The 22133-nt window shown below is 35.4% G+C and overlaps 2 pseudogenes; both read left to right on the top strand.

Annotated features, from left to right (window-relative positions):
• The first annotated feature begins 5035 nt into the window (after positions 1 to 5035).
• Positions 5036 to 5835, top strand: LOC149813035 (phospholipid-transporting ATPase 2 pseudogene; annotated as a pseudogene).
• Positions 5836 to 20288: 14453 nt separating this feature from the next.
• Positions 20289 to 21088, top strand: LOC149813034 (phospholipid-transporting ATPase 2 pseudogene; annotated as a pseudogene).
• The last annotated feature ends 1045 nt before the right edge of the window (positions 21089 to 22133 follow it).

Raw genomic sequence — 22133 nt, 5'->3', positions numbered from 1 at the left:
TTTTTTTCTTTCCATAACAGTGCCTAGCACTGTTGTGCAGCAGTGCTAAGGCATTGCTGTGATTTGTTTTTTTCAAAATCCCATAATAAACATCCCATATTGTTACCATTCCTGCTGCATCATCCATAAAACTTCCAACCCAGTTAAGCATCAACATAAACACTTAGTCCAGGCACATTCATTAGCATCCATCTCCAATTAGGACCCGACATAGGCATATGTGCTCTTTCAAATACAAGTATAGCCTTGTATATCTCCATTGCATTCTCATGGACAATTAGAATGACATAAATTCCATAGCTATCTATATATTCAGGCATTCATATGTGCTCTTTCTTCTTAACCCAAGCATAACACTTAGATTTTGCTTGATCCTCTATATTTTGCAATTTTGCTCTAAATTAACTCTATTTTGCAGGAAATATGGAAGATATCATTACTTGGGGTTGTAAATTGGATTTTATATGTTGTAATAGCTAGATTGGAATAAAAATTTACATTTCCCTGCTTTAGGTAAAATGAATGAGCATTATAGAATACCATGAATCGTTTATTCCATGCATTTTTCCTTTATTTCTCAAAATCCCCACAATGGTGAAACACGAATGGCACGTGCACCATTTCGTAAGAGGTAAGTTAATTCTAAGTTGACGATTTACATCAACGGCCATAGTCGGGGTGTGAACAAAACTTAGAATTCTTATCTTTTACGAAATAACATTGGATCCACACTGGATCCACTTTCAAAATCCATCATATTTTCTCAAAATATTTTTTTCTTTTATCAGAATTTAACTTAGGATTAACTCAAGATATATGCCAATGGCCATAGTCAGGGTATATTGAGGGTTGATTTCATTTTAAATTCTATAAAAGCACTAAAAATGTATTTTATTCTTCTTTTGAATTTAAATATAGATTATCATATAATACATTCAATGACCATAGTCAAGGATGTATTATATTTTCAATCTTATTTTAATTCATTTAAAGAATGAAATAGCTTTTCAAAGTCCAATTTCAAACTTATTCAAATTCATTCATCATATAGGGTAGAATTGCATCATATTTTTCAAAATTCTTTCAAAAACTCCAAGTGATCTCAAATATCTTTCTTCAGTCTACAGTTTAATTCATTCTTCTATCTTATTTTAAAGATTTAAATTCCAAGTTCAAAGTCCAATTTGACTTCACAATTTCAAAATTCAATCTTTATATATATTCTTGATTCACTCCAAATTCAAAGTCCAAATTTGACTTTGAAATTCATTTATAGTTCAAATTCTCAAATCAATTTTGAAATTCCAAAATTCCAATTCAATTCAAAAATTCAATCTCAAAGTTCCATTTACAAACTTTGAAATTCTTGACTCATTCTCAAAATCAAGTTCATCTTCTTATCTATTCAAAAACCACAGTATGAGATTGATTCTCAAAAGCTTGACCTTTCTTAAATTTTAAATTCAATCTGGGTTTTTCAAAACCCGGATTCATAATTCAAAAGTCCCAGTTGGACTTTCAAAAGCCCAAATCCAAAATTAAATCTCAACTTGGATCCAGATTTCCAAGTATGAATCCAACTTCCCCTTTGGATCTCAGATCCACATTTCATATTGGATTTCAAAGCTTGGATCAAATCCATTCTAGGATCCAGAACCCAATTTTACACTGGATCTCAGACTTCAGATCCAATTCTATTCTAGGATCTAGAATTCAATTCCCCTTTGGATCTCAGATTACAGATCCAAAATCCATTCTAGGATCCAGAATCCAATCCTACTTTGGATCTCAGACTTCAGATCCAAATCCATTCTAGGATCCAGAATCCAATCCTACTTTGGATCTCAGACTTCAGATCCAACTCCATTTTAGGATCCAGAATCCAATTCTATCTTGGATCTTCAGATCCAAATTTCATCTTGGATTCCAAAATCTTGAATCCAATTCCATTCAAAATTTCGGATCCAAATACCATCTTGGATTCCAAACCTTGAATCCAATTCCATTCAAAATTCTAGATTCAAATTCTATCTTGAATCCCATATTCCAAATCAACTTCTCATACCAATTCCACTTCATTCCAGATTTCAAGATCAAATTCCCATTTCAGATCCTAAATCCAAAAATCAACTCAAAACTCTATTCAGAATCCATAATTTGGATTCGTATTTCATCTTGAAATTCCAACTGCTCCAAATCCCATTCCTCAATTCCTTTAGATCCCCCACATTTCCTTCTAACTTCAAAACTTTCAAGATAGAATTTAATTCCATTCCAAATATTCATCCAAGTTCAAATTTCCAAATTCAAAGTCCATTTATGACTTTGAATTTTTCTTTCTTTCAGTTTCAAGATCATTTCTCTCAAAGATCCAAATTCATTTTCCTAAAGCTCTGATTATTCTAAGAACTTAGAACTTCAAATCTTAAGTTCTAAGTTAGAAAACATTTCTTCACTTTATCTGATTCACTTGGAAATTCTTCAAAATATTTTCAAAAAGAGCATACATCTTTGCATTTGCACAAGCATGATTCATCGTGCATTTAGACTTAGGATAAATACTTAGATAAATTCTTTGCAAAGCAAAAGGCATAAAATTCGACCCTTGGTTCGATTACCCCTGGTAAAGGCGCCAGGAACGGTCGAACCTCGTACCGACGAGCGGATCCCATCTCCCAATTTTCCCGTAAATATTTCAAAAACGGAGGCGAGTTATTTCAAAATATTTTCAAAATTAAGGTCAAGTGAGACCCGCAAGAGAGTTCCTCTTCTCTTCTCTTCTTTCTTTTCTCTTCTCTCTTTCTTTCCGTTCTTTTATCTTTTCTCCCTTCAAAAAGAAGGAAAATAAAAGGTTGGAAAGGAAAAGAGAAGGAAGAGAGGGAATATTACGAGAGGAAAAATTTTGCGATGATCACACTCACCTAGGTAACAAGGCATATTTTAGTTGTTTATCTCTTTTACAAAGAATATCAACGGAATTGTCGTGATTCCAGCGATGACCCAATCCCTGGTAATGGGATATCCAGCATATCGATCACTCCTTCATATCTAAAAAAGAAATGGCCTCTCCATGATCTCCTAGGGATCAGAGCCAGCAAGGCAATGCTGATGTTGATCCTCAGATGTCTGCATTGTTTCAGAGAATGATGAAAAAGATGTTGACCGAGCAAACAGGGGCTAGTTCAGGCAAAGCTAAGAAAAAGGCTAAGGGTCCTACAATGAAATTGCATATAAAAATATCAAAAAAGCAGAGTCACCATGGAGACACTTTTGATGAAGTTGAATCAGTGGGCGACACCGATGAAGAATGTGAGATTCAACAGGCACTTCGAAAGTCAACTCAGAGGCAAGGGTCGGCCTATAAATCTAAAGATCAATCTGTTGATGACCCTGATCAGCCACAACTCAAAGACATAGTCAAAATGGTCAAGGATCTGCAGGCCCGAGATAAGGGCAAGAAGGTCTTCACGAGTGAAGACTTTTATGATGGATTAGATGGGGATGTGTAAACACCCCAAAATTTTCAAATTTTCAAAATTCTCCTTTTACCCCTAGCACTCACCTTTTGAGATATTCAGAAGGGCAATTATGTCAACTTCTGTTTATTCCTCAGATTCACTTGCTGAAGGTTCGAGATCCAATTTCATCTTTTGCATCTGACCCAATTTTGAATCTAGATCATATATTTAAAATCCAATTCTGAGGTCAATTCTCCTATTTTCAAAATCTAAAAATACAAAATCCATTTTCTGAATGGCTCAGACATTTAATTCGGATCCAATATCCATTTGGATCCACTCATTTCATTTCCTAAATTTCGAGATCTAAACTCGAATGTTTATTCAAAACCCCAGATCCAGATCCATTTTGAAACCCCATTTTGTTTAAAAAAAAAAAATTAAACACTATTATTTAAAAAAATCTGTTTTTGTCAAATGCTCAAGATTTCAAATTAAATATTTTCAAAAAAACCTTATCTGGACCTCATATCCTAAATTCCTCGTATTTCCCTCATATTTTTAGGTTTTTCCTCAAAAACATGAAAAGATTTCAAAAAAAGTAGCTTTTACACTATTTTGAAAAACCTTGAAAATAAAGCCCTCTTTGGAAAATTTCAAAAAAAGGAGGGTCCCTTTTGAAAGATTTTCTAACGGCCTTCTCTTATTTAACGGCCATCACAGGGAGCATCTCCCTCATCTCGCATCTCTCCTCCACCAATCGAGCCTTCATCTCCTCTTCTCCCTTTTCCCTTCCTTCCTCTCTTCTTACTCCCTCTTCTTCTTCCTCTGGTTTTTCTTCCCAATCGGCTGAAGGAGGTCGACCATACAGTAGAGAGCCATAGTAAGACTACCTCCCCTTTTCTCTATTTCTTTTTATTCTCTCTGTTTTTTCACGATCCCTCTTTCTCTTCTCTTAGCCTTCACTATTCACCGAAAGCATATTGTGTATCATCGAGCTGCCTATAGCAGCATCGATGTTACATGTTTGCGACAGCATCATTGCCTACAACATTTGGGGCTACAATGCATCACGTAGTTTATCCTCTACTTTAACGCATTGTTCTCATTTTTTTTCTAGATTTGATCATTAACATCGTAACTGCATTTCGGTCTTTTGCATTTACTTTTGCAGGCTTTGGATTATTTCGATTGTCTGTTACATGTTGATTTCTTGTTTACATTTAATTTTCTTGTTTTGGATTACACTTGATTGTCCTTCTGATTACATTTTGTTCATCTTGTTCACTGCACTGTGCTCATTTTTCATGGCATTTGATTGTTCATTGCATATGAGATTCTTCCTAGTTTGATCTCTTGTTTTCATTTGATTTCCAATATGGGTTTGATTTCATGCTTTATCTTGTTCATTGTCGTCGACCCATCTCTGCCATCCAAATCCCAAGGACTTCCTTTTTTTGGATGTCTCTTTGCAATACATGCCTTGTAATTAGGCATGATCTTTAACAAGTACTGGGGACATTCACAAAAAGTAATTTCTAGCAGGTTTCCATAATCTTGTGGGTTGCTGACCAAGGATGAAGCGTTATGTTTACATCAATGATACTGAACTTTCTCCTGACACTTTTTGACAACCGTGTCTCAAACCACAACTATACTGTATTTAATTTTCTTCCAAAGAATCTGTGGGAGCAATTCAGTCGGTTCATGAACAAGTACTTCTTACTGATTGCGTGCCTCCAACTCTGGCCACTTATTACCCCTATTAATTCTGCAAGTACATGGGGGACCACTTATCTTCATATTTGCAGTGTCTGCTACAAAAGAGGTCTGGGATGATTACAATCGATATCTCTCTGGCAAGAAAGCAAATGAGAAAGAAGTATGGGTTGTGCGCCAGGGGATCAAGAAGCATATTCAAGCTCAAGATATTCATGTTGGCAACATTGTTTGGTTGCGTGAGAATGATGAAGTGCCATGTGATCTGGTTTTAATTGGAACTTCCGACCCACAGGGTGTATGCTATGTTGAGACCACAACACTTGATGGTGAAACGGATCTAAAGACGAGGGTCATACCTTCTGCATGTTCTGGGATTGATTCTGACCTTTTGCACAAATTCAAGGGTGTCATTGAGTGTCCTCTGCCTGACAGAGACATCATAAGATTTGATGTGAATTTGAGGTTGTTTCCTCCATTTATTGATAATGACTTATTCTCCTTAACAATCAACAATACTTTGCTGCAATCGTGTTATTTGAGAAATACAGAATGGGCCTGTGGAGTAGCTGTATACACAGACAATGAAACCAAGTTGGGAATAAACAGAGGAGTTCCCTTGATCTCTATTAAAGATAATAGGTTTGGCTCTTTGTGACTAGCTAAACTGATGAAGCTGAAGGCAATTTGCTGCTGCTACTGAATTTGATTTGCAAAAAGAAATTGGTTTACTATTGACTCTTTGTAAATCACTTTGCTGCTATTAAAAGGGAAATCCAATGAATGTTGTGGCTTCTAGTTTTTTTCTGCTTCAATCACATTCATATAATTAATGCATTTTGTTATATATTTGCCTCTGCATTTATTCACTTCATAATACCCTGTGTCTTGATTATTTCTTTGGCCCATTTGTGAATATGCATCTATCGTAATGTATATCATTACAGAAATGATCATTTTCTGTCATAACTAAAATGTATATCATTTCAGAGATGAGCTGCAGTTGAACTGAAGCAATGTCATCTCCATTTCATTCTTAACTTTACATCTTTATCAGCATGTCTTTTGAACTATCATAGCATCTCACTTAATCTCTCACAGCATATCCCTCAAATTAATACAACATCTTTTGCACATCACTTACACAATATATCAGTCCATCCCCTGCACTTTATACACTACTGCATTTCATCCTACCTTCAGCATACGCCTTGTGCTTGCATAAACACAGGTTTGTTTCCATCATACTGTCCATCGACAGGCAGTTGCAGCACATTCACTTCATCACTTTATTGCACCTCACCACAACATCCAGCACCAGCCCTTTCACTTACTTCACTGCACATCAGCAACACTGGCAGACTATGCAATTTGGATTTCAAAAAAAAAATGATGCCATTATCGCTTTTACTTTCACTGCATCCTGATCTACTGTAAAAACATCTTGCTTATCTAACTCAAAATCATGCCTCTGATTTACTGTAAAATTCTGATTTGCCGAGTTAAAACCAAATGCTTAGTTCAAGTTTCTGATTTGTTGTAAAATTATAATTTGCTTAATTGAAACTGAATGCCTTGGTCAAGTTTCTGATTTGCTTTAAAAACCTGATTGGCTGAGTTAAAATCAGGTACCCCTCTGATTCAAAAAAAAGATTTTGACCCGCTATAAAACCCAGGCTTTGTTGGGTTGAAATCGGATCTCGATTTATTGTAAAATCCACCCTTATCCTTGCTAACATAGGCTTGCAACTGCGTTCCTGCTAATGCTTCTGGTTGTAGCCAACTGGATCCAATTCCATTGTCATCATGCCACAAAGCTTGACATGAACATGGCACACAACATCTGTAGTCTCATTTCTTTGTGTGTCACTCCACTTCCATTCGCTGCACACAACATTCACTCCACTGTATGCACACTACACTACACTAATCACCTGCTGCACCTCTATACTTTCACTTGCACACTTGCAGCACCACCTCCCACACTTCACAATGCACCACCTCCCACACTTCAATAAGTGTTGCTATTTAGTGTTCAGGGACTGTTTTCAACATATCAGTTTACTAAAGTTCTCATACATCCTAGCTAGCTTTTGATCCATTCCATGCACTATCAAAAATTTGCTGTATGGCATTCCTTTGTATTGTTGCATTCATTGCATATTGATATCCTCTTTGTATTTTCACAGCAACCTATGGCTGACGTGACCTCCATGCATTTATAACATTGTTGTCACATGCATTCACAGCAGCCTGTGGCTGCTGTGACTTCTGTCCATCATGGCAGTTTGCCATAGGTATTCACAGTAGCTTGATAAGCTACTGTGACTTCTTGCCTTCATGGCATTTTGCCATAGGCATTCACAGTAGCCTGTGGCTGCTGTGACCTCATGCATTCATGACATTTTGTCATAGGCATTCACAGCCGCCTACAAGCTGTTGTGACCTCTGTATATTTTCATTCACCTAATGCATCTCACACACATTCTCAAATGCATTTTTGTAGATGCATTCTCATATGCATGTAGGCAAAAGCATTCTCATATGCATTTCATCAGTGGGTATATGTATGGCCTTGGGCAAATATATATAGATCTTCATCAGCCTAAGGCATTGCATATACCTTCTCAAATAGATTTTCATTAGCCTAAGGCATTGCATATACCTTCGCATATAAATTTTCATTAGCCTAAGGCATTGCATATATCTTCTCATATAGATCTTCATTATCCTAAGGTATTGCATATATATTCATATATATATTTTCTCATTAGCATTAGGCATATGCATATGCGTTCTTCATTTAGCATAAGCATAACACTTAGGCATATGCATATCCATTTCTTTGTTAGCATAGGCTTGATCACAAGCATTTTAGTTTCAATGTGACATTTTTAATTCCTCTCTATAGATTGTATTTATGTTGCTTTGTGCTAACTCATTTTGCAGGAAAGACATGGAAGACTTTGATTTCTTTTCTTAGATGAGGAATTTTAATTTCAATTGTAATAATTCCGTATTAATGAGAATCTTTATCTTTTTGCCTAGATTAGAATGTATGAGCATATAGTTGTGCTTTAAATTCTCATAATTTCCTGTGACATTTCATTTTATTCTTCAAAAAGCACTATGGAATAACACGAATGGCACATGCACCTTTCTAATATGAGGTAAATAACCCTAAGTAAATGATTCACAGTTATGGTCATAGTCAAAATGTGAACAATACTTAGGATTTTTATCTTTTATGGAATAACATTTGATTTCCATCATATTTTTCTAAATATCTTTTCTTCCTCTATCAGAATTTAAGATATAAATTATCTTGAGATATATGTGTTGCCATAGTCGTGGATATATTAAAAGTTAATTTTATTTTAAATCCTATAGAGGCACAAAAATTTATTTTATTTTTTATTAGAATTTAAATAAAGATTATATCATAATATGTTTGTGACCATAGTCATGAATATATTATGATTTAATCTTATTTCAATTCTATTAAAGAATGAAATTTGCTTTTAAATTCCAATCTTCAAATTCTTTTGAAGCATTCATCATTTAGGATAGAATTGCTTTCTTTTTCAAGTTATTTCAAAGTTATTATCAAAATTCCAAGTGATTTTTGGAATTTCAAAAATACAGGCTTCATTTCTAAATTCAAAACCATTTTTTAACTTTTTACAAATTCAAATTCAAATTCAATTTTTTTTCTCAATTCAATCTAGTTGCAAATCTTATTTCACAATTCCAATTTTCAATTCTTATTTCTGAATTCCACATTTATGAATTCTATATCTCAACTTGAATTTCATCTTTAAATTCCAATTTCAAAATCAAGACACGATTTCTATTCAATTTCAACTTCAACTTCAAATTCCAAGTCTAATTTCAAATTTCAATTTCAAAATCCAATTTCAAAGTTTATTTTAAAGTTCTAAGTTTTTAATTTCTAAATTCATTCTTTAAATTCCAATTCCAATTCCAATTTCAAATTCTAAATTTCTAAATTCATTTCCAATTTCAAAGTTAAATTTCAATTTCAAAATCAATTCAAGGTTCCAATTTGAATTTTCAATCCAATTTCCAAGTTTAATTCTGATTTCAAACATCAAATCGAATTTCAAAATCAATTTCAAGATCCCAATTTAAATCCAATTCCCATTTCAAATTCTAACTTTAAATTTCAATTTCCAAATTCCTAAAATCAATCCTGAATTCCAATTTCAAAGCCAGATTTCAATTAGACTTCAAGTCTAAATCTCAATTTCAAAAATTTCAATTTCAAGATTCTATTTCAATTTCAAAATTTTGATTTATCAATTTCAAAGCTCAAAAATCCAGTCTTTATTCTTCAAATTTCACTATTTTCCAAAATTCATTTTTGATTTCAAATCTTCCTTTTCAATTCGAATTTCAAATTCAAAACTCTCAAAATTCCATTTCAACTATTAATTTCAGTTATAATTTCAACTTCCAAAATTTAAATTTCCTTTTCAAATCTCAGATTCATTTTAGATCCAAGTTTGGATCTAAAATTTCCCAAATCAAGTTCAATTTTTGAAATCACTTCTTCAAGGATATTTCAAAACTTATTTCAAAATCACTTGAAAAAATCCAAATCTCTGAAATATTTCCAAGGAAAGCATGCATATTTCTCAAAAGTTCAAAACTCATAGCACAAGCATGACTCTATGTGCATTTAGGATTTCAGAATAATCACTTAGACAAATCTAGGCAAAGCAAAAGGCATTAATTTGATCCTTGGTTTAATTACCCTTGGTAAAGGGGCCAGGAATGATTGAACCTCGTACCGACGAGCGAATCCTGTCTCTCCATTTTTTCCCCAAAATTTTCAAAAACAAAGGTGAGTAATTTTCAAAATCTTTTTAAAAAAGGTCAAGTGAGACCTTGCAAAAGAGTTTCCTTTTTTCTTTCTTTCTCTTCTTTCTTTCTTTTTCTCCTCAAAAGGGGGGGAAAGGTTGAAAGGAAAAGAAAATGAAGGAAAATTTTTGCAACGATCACAGAAGTGGCGACCGAGATGGGACTCATCTCCGTTTGATCGAATTAAATGTCTTTGCCTTGCTTTGATATTGTCTAAGCCATTATTCTACAAATGTCAGCTTCATTTTCATGCAAACCTTAGGAGCCTAGACTCTGTCCTAGCTGACATAATGCATATAGGATTAAGTATGGTTTGGTAGGACCATATTGAGGAGATCTATTCATGCACACTTAGACTTAGGTCTGAAATACAACCCTCTTCAATCTAGGGATTGAATGAAAACAATGTATGCAAGTCTGTGCTTCTTTATGATTTTCAAAATTCTATCTCTTTAGGACTTTGCATTAGAGCCATCTGATTTCTTGCATGTTGAGCATATTTTTGAAAACATCCTCACCTATATTGTCCCAGTCTTCACGTTGCTAGGCTGTCTCACTGAACCATAGTTCGGGAAAGAGCCTCACAACTGAACCACTTATTTGGGTTAACACCCCCCTGCCACGTGCTAAGGGCCATAGTCTAAAGTATATCGATAGGTACTCAAGGATGTTGGGAAACCGTTACCTTAGAAAGAGAGAAAATTTTTATGCCGCGTACTTTGAGTTTCGGCTTTAATATATCGGCATACCTTGATTGGAATCAGATGATTTAAACCTTAGAGTTAAGATTAAGGTTCTACAAGCCTTTTCAAATATTGCATTTAGAGTCAACTTCTAGGAAGTGTTGTTATGTGCATCATTGCTTGTATAGCTTTGTTTCTTTTGTGGATATTATCTTGTAAATTCTCATTTACTTCACTTTTCAAAACCCTGGATGTTTATTTCAAAAATTCCTCTATTTCTCGAAATCCAGGTATGTATTTCTCTTCTCTATTTCTCCAGAATAAATTTTCTTAAAAACCCTGGATATTTATTTCAAAATTTCCTCTATTTCTCAAAATCCAGGTATGTATTTCTCTTTCTTTACTTATTCATAATAGTTTTCTTAAACCCTGGATATTTTTCAAGATTTCTCTGTATTTCTCAAAATCTAGGTATATATTTTTTTTTGTTTATTTCTTCAGAATAATTTTTGAAACCCTAGATATTTTTTTAAAGATTTCCCTGTATTTCTAAAAATCTAGGTATATATTTCTCTTTCCATATTTTCTTCAAAATTATTTTCTAAACGCCCTAGATATTTGTTTCAAAGTCTTCTTCTATTTTTCAAAATCCAGGCGTATATTTTCCCTTTTTCCTTATTTCTTCACAACTATTTTTCCCAAACCCTGGAAATCTTTTTTAAAATTCTCCTTAGATTTTCAAAACTTCAGGTGTATTTTCTTTTTCTGATCTTGATTTCTTCAAATTCTCTGATCCTGCTTGCAATTTTTCAAATATTTAAATCTTGCCATCTATTTTTCAAACCTTTTCTTCTTCATATCTTTCAGTGTATCTTCTGATTCTATTTCAAAAATTCTTGTTTACCTTTTCACAATAAAATCTCTTTTTGTCAAAAAAATATTCTTTTTCAAAATAGCATTTTCTTTTATATTCTAGTTGTTTATTCCTTCTCACGGAGTAACAATGCAATTGTCATAATTTCTGCAATGACCCAATCCCTGGTAATGGGATATCATTTTCAAATTATCAATCTGATTCTTTCTTTTGTCAAATTCTCCTTCAAAGTTTTCCTTCTTTTTAAAATACTCTTTGTCCTGCAGAGAGCATCGACATTCTCATATGGTTGAGACCAGATCAGGCAAGAAAACAACACCATATCAGCACACCAGCTACAGTAGCAGTGTTGAAGAGATGGATTCCCCAAGATCTGACAGGGGGCAGGGTCAACAAGATGGCGATGATATTGATCCCGACATGTACACACTATTCCAAAAAATGATGACAAAGATGATATCAGAACAAGCCAAGGTAGGTTCAGGAAAGAAGTTATCCAAGAAGAAATCCAAGATAAATCTCAGGAGAAAACCTATCAAAGTGACCAAGAAAAGGGTTCAGCTTGACAGCAACTCAGAAGGGCCAGATTCAACAGAAGAGGATTTAGAAGAAGAACAGCCTGTGTTCATCCAAAAACCTCTGCGACAGTCTAAGAAGGTGGCAGAAGAGCCTGAATCAGTGAATAGACCCGGATGTAGAGTCCCAATGGAAGATCCAATCCAGGAACTGACCAAGATGGTCAAGGACTTACAAGTTCGAGACAAGGGAAAGAAAGTGTATACCAGGGAAGATTCTATGTTGGATTGGATGGGGATGATAGCTTGGAAAACCTCCCCAGAAAATTCATTAAATTCTATGGATCAGGTGATCCCAAGGCTCATCTCGCAATGTTTTTCGCAGAGTGTGCCAGATTCAAGGAGGACAACTGTGCTCTCTTCTTATGCTTTCCACACAGTTTAGAAGGCGCAATCGCCAAATGGTATGCAGAGCACATTAATCCAATTGAGTTACGAGACTTTGACAAGGTTGTCAATTTGTTCATTGAGCGATTCATGTTCAATACTAAGGCACTGCCAACCCTCAATTACCTGTACAATCTGAAGTAGGATGACAAAGAAAAATCCAGAGATTTCATTCGCAAATGGAGAGACACCTGCAACAAAATGAGAACCCCCATCTCAGAGGAGCATGCGCTCTAGATTATCCTGAACAACTTCTCTCAACCTCCCAAAGGTCTTATTTCCACTTCACCATCCAAGTCGTTCATCAAACTTATTGAACGAGCTGAATGGCTTGAGACGGGAATGGACAACGGAATATATGAAGGCATCACCCTCATCAAGAACAGTCAAGATCCAAAAAAGAAGACAAAATTCACCTTCTCTGCCAACTCTGGCGAAAATGACATTAAAGGTAGCAAGATCCACCATGCAACTCAAGGGGAGAAGTCTTCCAAGCAGATTAACAAGCCGTTTCAGTCCAACTTTCAACAAAAAGAAAAGATAAAGCGTGACAGTTGGGGTAGCAACCACAAGTTTACTCTCTTAGAGCAGACGCTCGAAGAAGTCTTTAAATACATGCTAACCAAGGGATTGGTAAAGCTCCGAAAAGCCATGGATCCACCCACAATCATGGAAAGATTCATGAATCAGTTCTGCAAATTTCATCGGGCAGTAGGGCATGACACTAATCACTGTTTCATCATCAAAAATATCGTTCAAGACTGCATTGAAAAGAATTTTCTTGTTGAAGACGAAGAAGAGCACCAGTCGACCGTCCTGACCAAGCCTTTCTCCAATTATTCAAGAAACTGACAATGCCAATGCCCTCTCATTTCTGTCATTTTTACTTTTTGCCAGGATGATATAGTCTTAGTTATTTTTCCTTTTCAAGTTGTCATTACTTTTAATGCATCAATGAAATCATCAACCTTTTCTTATCTCTGGATATTACTTTCTCTATGATTTCTCCAAATTCTCATGCAATATATCGCTTGTAATGAATAATTTACTTGAAAACTTTTGCTTGCCTTTCTTCTTTTGCAAAATTCTTTTTATATTTTTTTGAATCCACAGAGATGCGCATTACCAATTCTGATTTTCTTATTTTGTCGTTATGTTTCTTCTCAAAGAGCCTTCTTTAAATATCATTCTCCCTTCCCCATTATACTGGGGCATTTTTTTTATAAAAAATCATTATTCTTCTTTTCAAAAACCCTGTATGCAGGCATGATCAAATAAAATCTTTCATCATTAATCTTTGTCAAAAACATGCCCATTCAGGATAAAGGGATAATCCTGAAAGCGGACCATATACAATTAACTATGATGGTCTATTGGATTAAGAATTTTTCATCTTCTAAATTCAACTTGCAAGTTGAATCATTTTCAAAGCCTAGTGCTCGTACTGGTCGATTTCAAAAAAATTGATCTTAGATCAAACCATTTTCAAAACCTAGTCCTCGAACTGGTCATTTTCAAAATTTTCGATCTTAGATCGAACCATTTCTGAACCCAGTTCTCGCACTGACGACTTTTAGAATTCAATCTTCTGATTAATAATTTTCTTTTGAGATTCAAGTTCTGACTCGAACTTCCAATTCTCCTTTAAAGTTCGAGTTTTGGCTCGAACTTCCAATTTTCCTTTGAGATTCGAGTTCTGCCTCGAATTTTCAATTTTCCTTTGAGATTCGAGTCCTGACTCGAACTTTCCAGCTTTCCTTTGAAAATTTAAGTTTTAACTCGAGTTTTCTTTTCTTCAAAATCTGAACTTTCCAATTCTCCTTTGAGATTCGAGTCCTGACTCGAACTTTCCAGCTTTCCTTTAAAGATTTGAGTTTTAACTCGAGTTTCCTTTCCTTCAAAATCTGAACCTTCTAGTTTCCCTTTGAGATTTGAGCCCAGACTCGAACTTTTCAACTTTCCTTTAAAGATTTGAGTTTTGACTTGATTTTTTTCCTTCAAAATCCAAGTTGGTATAGTTTTCCTTTGAAGATTTGGGTTTTGACCCGAGTTTTCTCTCCTTAAAAACCAAACTTTCTAGTTTTCCTTTGAAGACTTGAGTTTTGACTCGAATTGTCCAGTTTTCCTTACAAAATTTGAGTTCAAGCTTGGATGTTCTTTCAAAACCAACTTTTGAGTGGGATTTACCTTCAAAATCCAGCGTTGTGCCAGGACTTACCTTCAGAATTCCAATTTCGTATTGGATTTACCTTCGGAGTTCAGCTTTGTGTTGAACTTTCTTCCAGAATCCCACGAATGTGTCAACTCGATGTTAAGCAATTTCTGCCATCAAGGATTTCAAGAATATTTTGCCATTTTGTCATAAAAAGCAGTTGTTGATCTCAAGCTTTTATTGTATAAAGAATTAGCGCAAATTTTTTTTAGTATTCTTTCCAAAAGGGTGAAGCTTTTGTGAAGAAAGACTCAAAATTCAGATTTCCTGTTGGTCAACCAAAAGGATGAAGAAAAATCCTCTATATAATTAGCAAGGAGAATTCAATGATATCAAAAAGTCATAAGTGATTGATATTGATCGCAGCTATGACACATTTTTATAGATCATTCTTGTGGTAATAAGGCAGCGAAAATATCCTAGATGATAAAGAAAAAGGAATCCACTCAATTTTAATATCTCTTCAATTATCAAGCTGCAACTATCTATCTGCAAAAGGGATCTCTTAATCATCATCAAGTTGAAGACTGATGGATGAGTCAGACCACCGAGGCCAAAGAAGACTCAGATCATCTCCAAGTTGAAGGAGCATGTGACGTGTCCTTCCAGGAAAAGTTCAAACCATCATCAAGTTGAAGACTGATGTAATGAACCTCTTGCCAATCCCTAACTGATATTTGGTCAATGCTATCATGAAAAGAGATTTTCAATCAAAGAGACAATATTATCAGTCTTATTTTCGGGACCAATGAAGACTCAGATCATCTCCAAGTTGAAGGAGTTTGTGACGTGTTCTTCTAGAGAAAATCAGTGCATCTCCAAGTTGAAGGTTGATGCTATGAAATTCTCGCCAAACCCCAAGAAAGCCCAAATTCTATGTCTCAGAAAGAGTGCAAAAAAAATCATCATGGGTAAATCCTAGATATCAAGCTGCCAAAACTGTCAAGAATCGTCTTTATTTATGTGAAAATCTTTTATCAATATCCTTTCCACCCAATTGCTTTTATGATGTTGAGAACAAATTTCCTTTCTTCTCATATCAAGGAAATGAATAGCTTCCTTGAAGAAACCCAACAACAATAATTTGACCTTGATTCTGGATTCTACGGAGTTAGCCCAGTTGGAGGTAATACTCTAGGTAGAAGAGAGAATATCTTTCAAACAAATGTGCTTACTTTCAATTACTTTGAATCAATTGCAATTTTTATCATTTTGGCAATATTTTCTGGCTTTCCTAATATGAAATAAAAACTTGATGTCCACTTTGATATATCCTGGTACTGCCTATTCGTCTTTCGTATTGTTGAAAGAATCGCTCTGCTCCTTTGGATCACCTTATTCATCTTTCTCGTTGTCGAAAGAATCGCCTTGCTCCTTTGGATCGCCTTATTCATCTTTCGCATTGTCGAAAGAATCGCTCTGCTCCTTTGGATTGCCTTATTCGTCTTTTGCATTATTGAAAGAATCGCTCTTCTCCTTTGGATCGCCTTATTCATCTTTTGCATTGCCAAAAGAATCGCTCTGCTCCTTTGGATCACCTTATTCATCTTTTGCGTTGTCGAAAGAATCGCCCTGCTCTTTTGGATCGCCTTATTCATCTTTCGCATTAATCGCCCTGCTCCTTTGGATCGCCTTATTCATCTTTTGCATTATCGAAAGAATCACCCTACTCCTTTGGATCACCTTATTTGTCTTTCGCCTTGTCGAAAGAATCGCACTGCTCCTTTGGATCGCCTTATTCATCTTTCACATTATCGAAAGAATCGCTCTGCTCTTTTGGATCACCTTATTCATCTTTTGCGTTGTTAAAATAATTGCCATGCTCCTTTGGATTGCCTTATTCGTCTTTCGCGTTGTCGAAAGAATCACCCTGCTCCCCTGGATCGCCTTATTCGTTTTTCACATTGTCGAAAGAATCGCCCTGCTCCTCTAGATTGCCTTATTCATCTTTCGCGTTGTCGAAAGAATTGCCTCATATTGCCTTATTTGTCTTTCGTGTTGTCAAAAGAATTGCCTCATATTACCTTATCCATCTTTCACATTGTCGAAAGAATTGCCTCATATTGCCTTATTCGTCTTTCGCATTATCGAAAGAATTGCCTCATATTACCTTGTTCATCTTTCGCATTGTCAAAAGAATTGCCTTATTCGTCTTTCGTATTGTCAAAAGAATTGCCTCATATTACCTTATTTGTCTTTTGCATTGTCGAAAGAATTGCCTCATGTTACCTTATCCGTCTTTTGCATTGTTGAAAGAATTGCCTCATATTGCCTTATTTGTCATTTGCGTTGTCGAAAAAATTGCCTTATATTACCTTATTTGTCTTTTGCGTTGTTGAAAGAATTGCCTCATATTACCTTATTCGTCTTTCGCGTTGTCGAAAGAATTGCCTCATATTACCTTATTCGTCTTTCGCAATGTCGAAAGAATTGCCTTATTCGTCTTTCGCGTTGTCGAAAGAATTGCCTCATATTACCTTATTTGTCTTTCGCGTTGTCAAAAGAATTGTCTCATATTACCTTATTCGTCTTTCGCATTGTCGAAAGAATGCCTCATATTATCTTATTCATCTTTCGCATTGTCAAAAGAATTGCCTCATATTACCTTATTCATCTTTCGATTTGACCGAAAGATTCACCATTCTTCTCTCCAAAAGGATCTTCTTATTCATCTTTCACTTTGACCGAAAGATTCACCATATTTCTCTCTGAAAGGATTGCCTCATATTACCTTATTTGTCTTTCGCATTGTCGAAAGAATTGCCTCATATTACCTTATTCGTCTTTCGTATTGTCGAAAGAATTGCCTCATATTACCTTATTCATTTTTCGCATTGTCGAAAGAATTGCCTCATATTGCCTTGTTTATCTTTAGCGTTGTCGAAAGAATTGCCTCACTCATCTTTTTCTTTGACTGAAAGATTCACCATTCTCCCCTTCGAAAGGATTGCCTTGTTCATCTTTCACTTTGACCAAAAGATTCGCCATGTTTCTCTCTGAAAGGGTTGCCTTATTCATCTTTCGCTTTGACTAAAAGATTCGACATGCTCCTCTCCGAAAGGATCACCCTATTCGTCCTTTGCATTATCAAAAGAATCGCCTTACTCCTCTTTAAGAGGGTTGCCTTATTAACTTGTTCACACTGACACTGATAAATTTTTACCTTATACTTCTTCAAAAGAATTGCCTTATTTATTTTCCAAGTTGCCTCCTGCTATCTCACTTTCCTTATTTTTGCAACCCCTTTCGGATCCTTTGTGCAAAATTTGAAAGTCCCATCATGGTCTTCCGCATTTTCATGAGGAATTCATATATTTTATTTCCTCTTTCAGGTTAAGGGCTAAACCTGAACCTCATTTTTTTGAAGTTTTTCATTTTCATTCAGGTAAGGGTAAAACCTGAGCCTCATTGTGATGAGGTATTTCTTTCAGTCCCATCATGGTTTCCCCATCCTGATGAGGAATCCATATTTTCCATATCCATTTAGGTAAGGATTGTACCTGAGCCTCGTCTCATGAGGCATTTTTTAAAAATGTCCCATCATGGTTTTCATGTATTTCTTCCCTATTTAGGTAAGGGTTAAATCTGAAATTAATTTTGAGATATCTTCATCCCATCCAAGTCAAGGGCTAAACCTGAACCATTCCAAAAAGCTTATTTTATCTCAGCCATGAGACCTCCCTTTGATCAAAATCTCTCCTTTTCATAATTTTGGGATCTTCATCCCAAAGTCCCATCACGATTTTCTCATTTCCTTTTGTTCAATTATTTCATTCTCGAGGATTTTGCCTTTCTCAAAGTCGTTCAGGATAAGGTGCTAAAACCTAAGAATCATTTTCGGAAAGCAATTCTTCCACACCCAGCTCAGGCTTCCTGACTGGGGCATTTTATTTTTTAAATTTGGTGTGTTTTTCTTTGCCACTAAGCTTGGCTTTCAACTAGTTTAGCAGCAAAGAGGGGCATCTGTAAACACCCCAAATTTTTTAAAATTTCAAAAATTCCCCTTTTACCCCTGGCACTCATCTTCTGAGATATTCAGAAGGGCAATTGTGTCAACTTTTGTTCATTTCTCAGATTCACTTGCTGAAGGTCCGAGATCCAATTTTATCTTTTGCATCTGACCCAATTTCGGATCCAGATCAGATATCCAAAATCCAATTCTAAGGTCAATTCTCCTATTTTCAAAATCTAAAAATACAAAATCCATTTTTTGAATGGCGCAGACATTTCATTCAGATCCAATATCCATTTGGATCCTCTCAATTCATTTCCTAAATTTTGAGATCTAGACTCGAATGTTTACTCAAAACCCTGGATCCAGATCCATTTTGAAACCCCATTTTAAAAAAAAAAATAAACCCTATTATTTCAAAAAATCTTTTTTTGTAAAATCCTCAAGATTTCAAATTAAATATTTTCAAAAAAAAACTTATCTGGACCTCATATCCTAAATTCTTCGTATTTCCTTCATATTTTTAGGTTTTTCCTCAAAAACATAAAAAGATTTCAGAAAAAGTAGCTTTTACACTATTTTGAAAAACCTTGAAAATAAAGCCATGTCTTTGGAAAATTTCAAAAAAAAGGAGGGACCCTTTTGAAAGATTTTCTAACGGCCTTCTCTTATTTAACGACCATCGCAAGGAGCATCTCCCTCATCTCACATCTCTCCGCCACCGATCGAGCCTTCCTATCCTCTTCTCCCTTTTCCCTTCCTTCCTGTCTTCTTACTCCCTCTACTTCTATCTCTTCGTTCTTTCTCTAGTTTTTTTTTCCAATTGGTTGAAGGAGGTCGACCATACAGTATAGAGCCACGGTAAAACTACCTCCCCTTTTCTCTATTTCTTTTTATTCTCTTTGGTTTTTCCCGATCCCTCTTTCTCCTCTCTTAGCCTTAACTATTCACCGAAAGCATGTTGTGTATCATTGAGCAGCCTATAGCAGCATCAATGTTACATGTTTGCAATAGCATCATTGCCTACTGCATTTGGGGCTACAATGCATCACGTAGTTTATCCTCTACTTTAATGCATTGTTCTCATTTTTTTCTTCTAGATTTGATATTTATCTTAACATCATAGTTGCATTCCTGTCTTTTGCATTTGCTTTTGCAGACTTTTGATTATTTCGATTGTCTGTTACATTTTGATTTCTTGTTTACATTTAATTTCCTATTTTGGATTGCACTTGGTTGTCCTTTTGATTACATTTTGTTCATCTTGTTCACTGCACTGTGCTCATTTTTCATTGCATCTGAGATTCTTCCCAGTTCGATCTCCTATTTCCATTTAATTTCCAATATGGGTTTGATTTCATGCTTTATCTTGTTCATTGTCGTTGACCAATCTCTGCCATCCAAATCCCAAGGACTTCCTTTTTTTTATGTCTCTTTGCAATACAAGCCTTGTAATCAGGCATGATCTTTAACAAGTACTGGGGACATTCACAAAAAAGTAATTTCTAGCATGTTTCCATAATCTTGTGGGTTGCTCACCAAGGATGAAGCGTTATGTTTACATCAATGATAATGAACTTTCTCCTGACACTTTTGTGGCAACCGTGTCTTAACCCGCAAGTATACTGTATTTAATTTTCTTCTAAAGAATCTGTGGGAGCAATTCAGTCGGTTCATGAACAAGTACTTCTTATTGATTGCGTGCCTTCAACTCTGGCCACTTATTACCCCTATTAATCTTGCAAGTACATGGGGACCACTTATCTTCATATTTGCAGTGTCTGCTACAAAAGAGGTCTGGGATGATTACAATCGATATCTCTCTGGCAAGAAAGCAAATGAGAAAGAAGTATGGGTTGTGCGCCAGGGGATCAAGAAGCATATTCAAGCTCAAGATATTCATGTTGGCAACATTGTTTGGTTGCGTGAGAATGATGAAGTGCCATGTGATCTGGTTTTAATTGGAACTTCCGACCCACAGGGTGTATGCTATGTTGAGACCACAACACTTGATGGTGAAACGGATCTAAAGACGAGGGTCATACCTTCTGCATGTTCTGGGATTGATTCTGACCTTTTGCATAAAATCAAGGGTGTCATTGAGTGTCGTCTGCCTGACAGGGACATCATAAGATTTGATGTGAATTTGAGGTTGTTTCCTCCATTTATTGATAATGACTTATGATCCTTAACAATCAACAATACTTTGTTGCAGTCGTGTTATTTGAGAAATACAGAATGGGCCTGTGGAGTAGCTGTATACATAGGCAATGAAACCAAGTTGGGAATAAGCAGAGGACTTCCCCTGATCTCTATTAAGGATAATAGGTTTGGCTCTTTGTGACTAGCTAAACTAGTGAAGTTGAAGGCAATTTGTTGTTGCTACTGAATTTGATTTGCAAAAAGAAAATTGGTTTGCTATCAACTTTCTGTAAATCACTTTGTTGCCGCTAAAGCAGAATCCAATGAATGTTGTGGCTTCTTGTTTTCTTCCTGCTTCAATCGCATTCATAGAATTAATGCATTTTGTTATATATTTGCCTTTGTATTTATTCACTTCATAATACCTTGTATCTTGATTATTTTTTTGGCACATTTGTTAATCTGCATCTACCGTAATGTATATCATTACAAAAATGATATACATTACAGAAATGATCATTTTCTATCATAACTAAAATGTATAGCATTTCAGAGATGAGATGCAGTTGAACTGAATCAATGTCATCTCCATTCATTCTTAACTTTACATCTTTATCAACATGTCTTTTGAACTATCATAGCATCTCACTTAATATCTCACAGCATGTCCCTCAAACTAATACAACACCTTTTGCACATCACTTTCACAATATATCAGTCCATCCCCTGCACTTTATACACTACTGCATTTCATCCTACCTTCAGCATACACCTTGTGCTTGCATAAACACAGGTCTGTTTCCATCATACTGTCCATCGGCAGGCACTTGCTGCACATTCACTTCATCACTTCATTGCACCTCACCACAGCATCCAGCACCAGCCCTTTCACTTACTTCACTACACATCAGCAACACTGGCATACTATGTAATTTGGATTTCAAAAAAAAATGATGCCATTATTGCTTTTACTTTCACTGCATCCTGATCTACTGTAAAACATCTTGCTTATCTAACTCAAAATCATGCCTCTGATTTACTGTAAAATTCTGATTTGCTGAGTTAAAACCAAATGCTTAGTTCAAGTTTCTGATTTGCTATAAAATTATAATTTGCTTAATTGAAACTAAATGCCTTGGTCAAGTTTCAGATTTGCTTTAAAATCCTGATTGGCTGAGTTAAAATCAGGTACCCCTTTGATTCAAAAAACAGATTTTGACCCGCTATGAAACCGAGGCTTTGCTGGG

This window comes from Nuphar pumila, chromosome 16, assembly GCF_984573655.1.
Source record: "Nuphar pumila chromosome 16, dmNupPumi1.hap1.1, whole genome shotgun sequence".
In the NCBI taxonomy this organism is placed as follows: Eukaryota; Viridiplantae; Streptophyta; class Magnoliopsida; order Nymphaeales; family Nymphaeaceae; genus Nuphar; species Nuphar pumila.
This window is presented reverse-complemented; position numbering and strand designations above follow the sequence as displayed.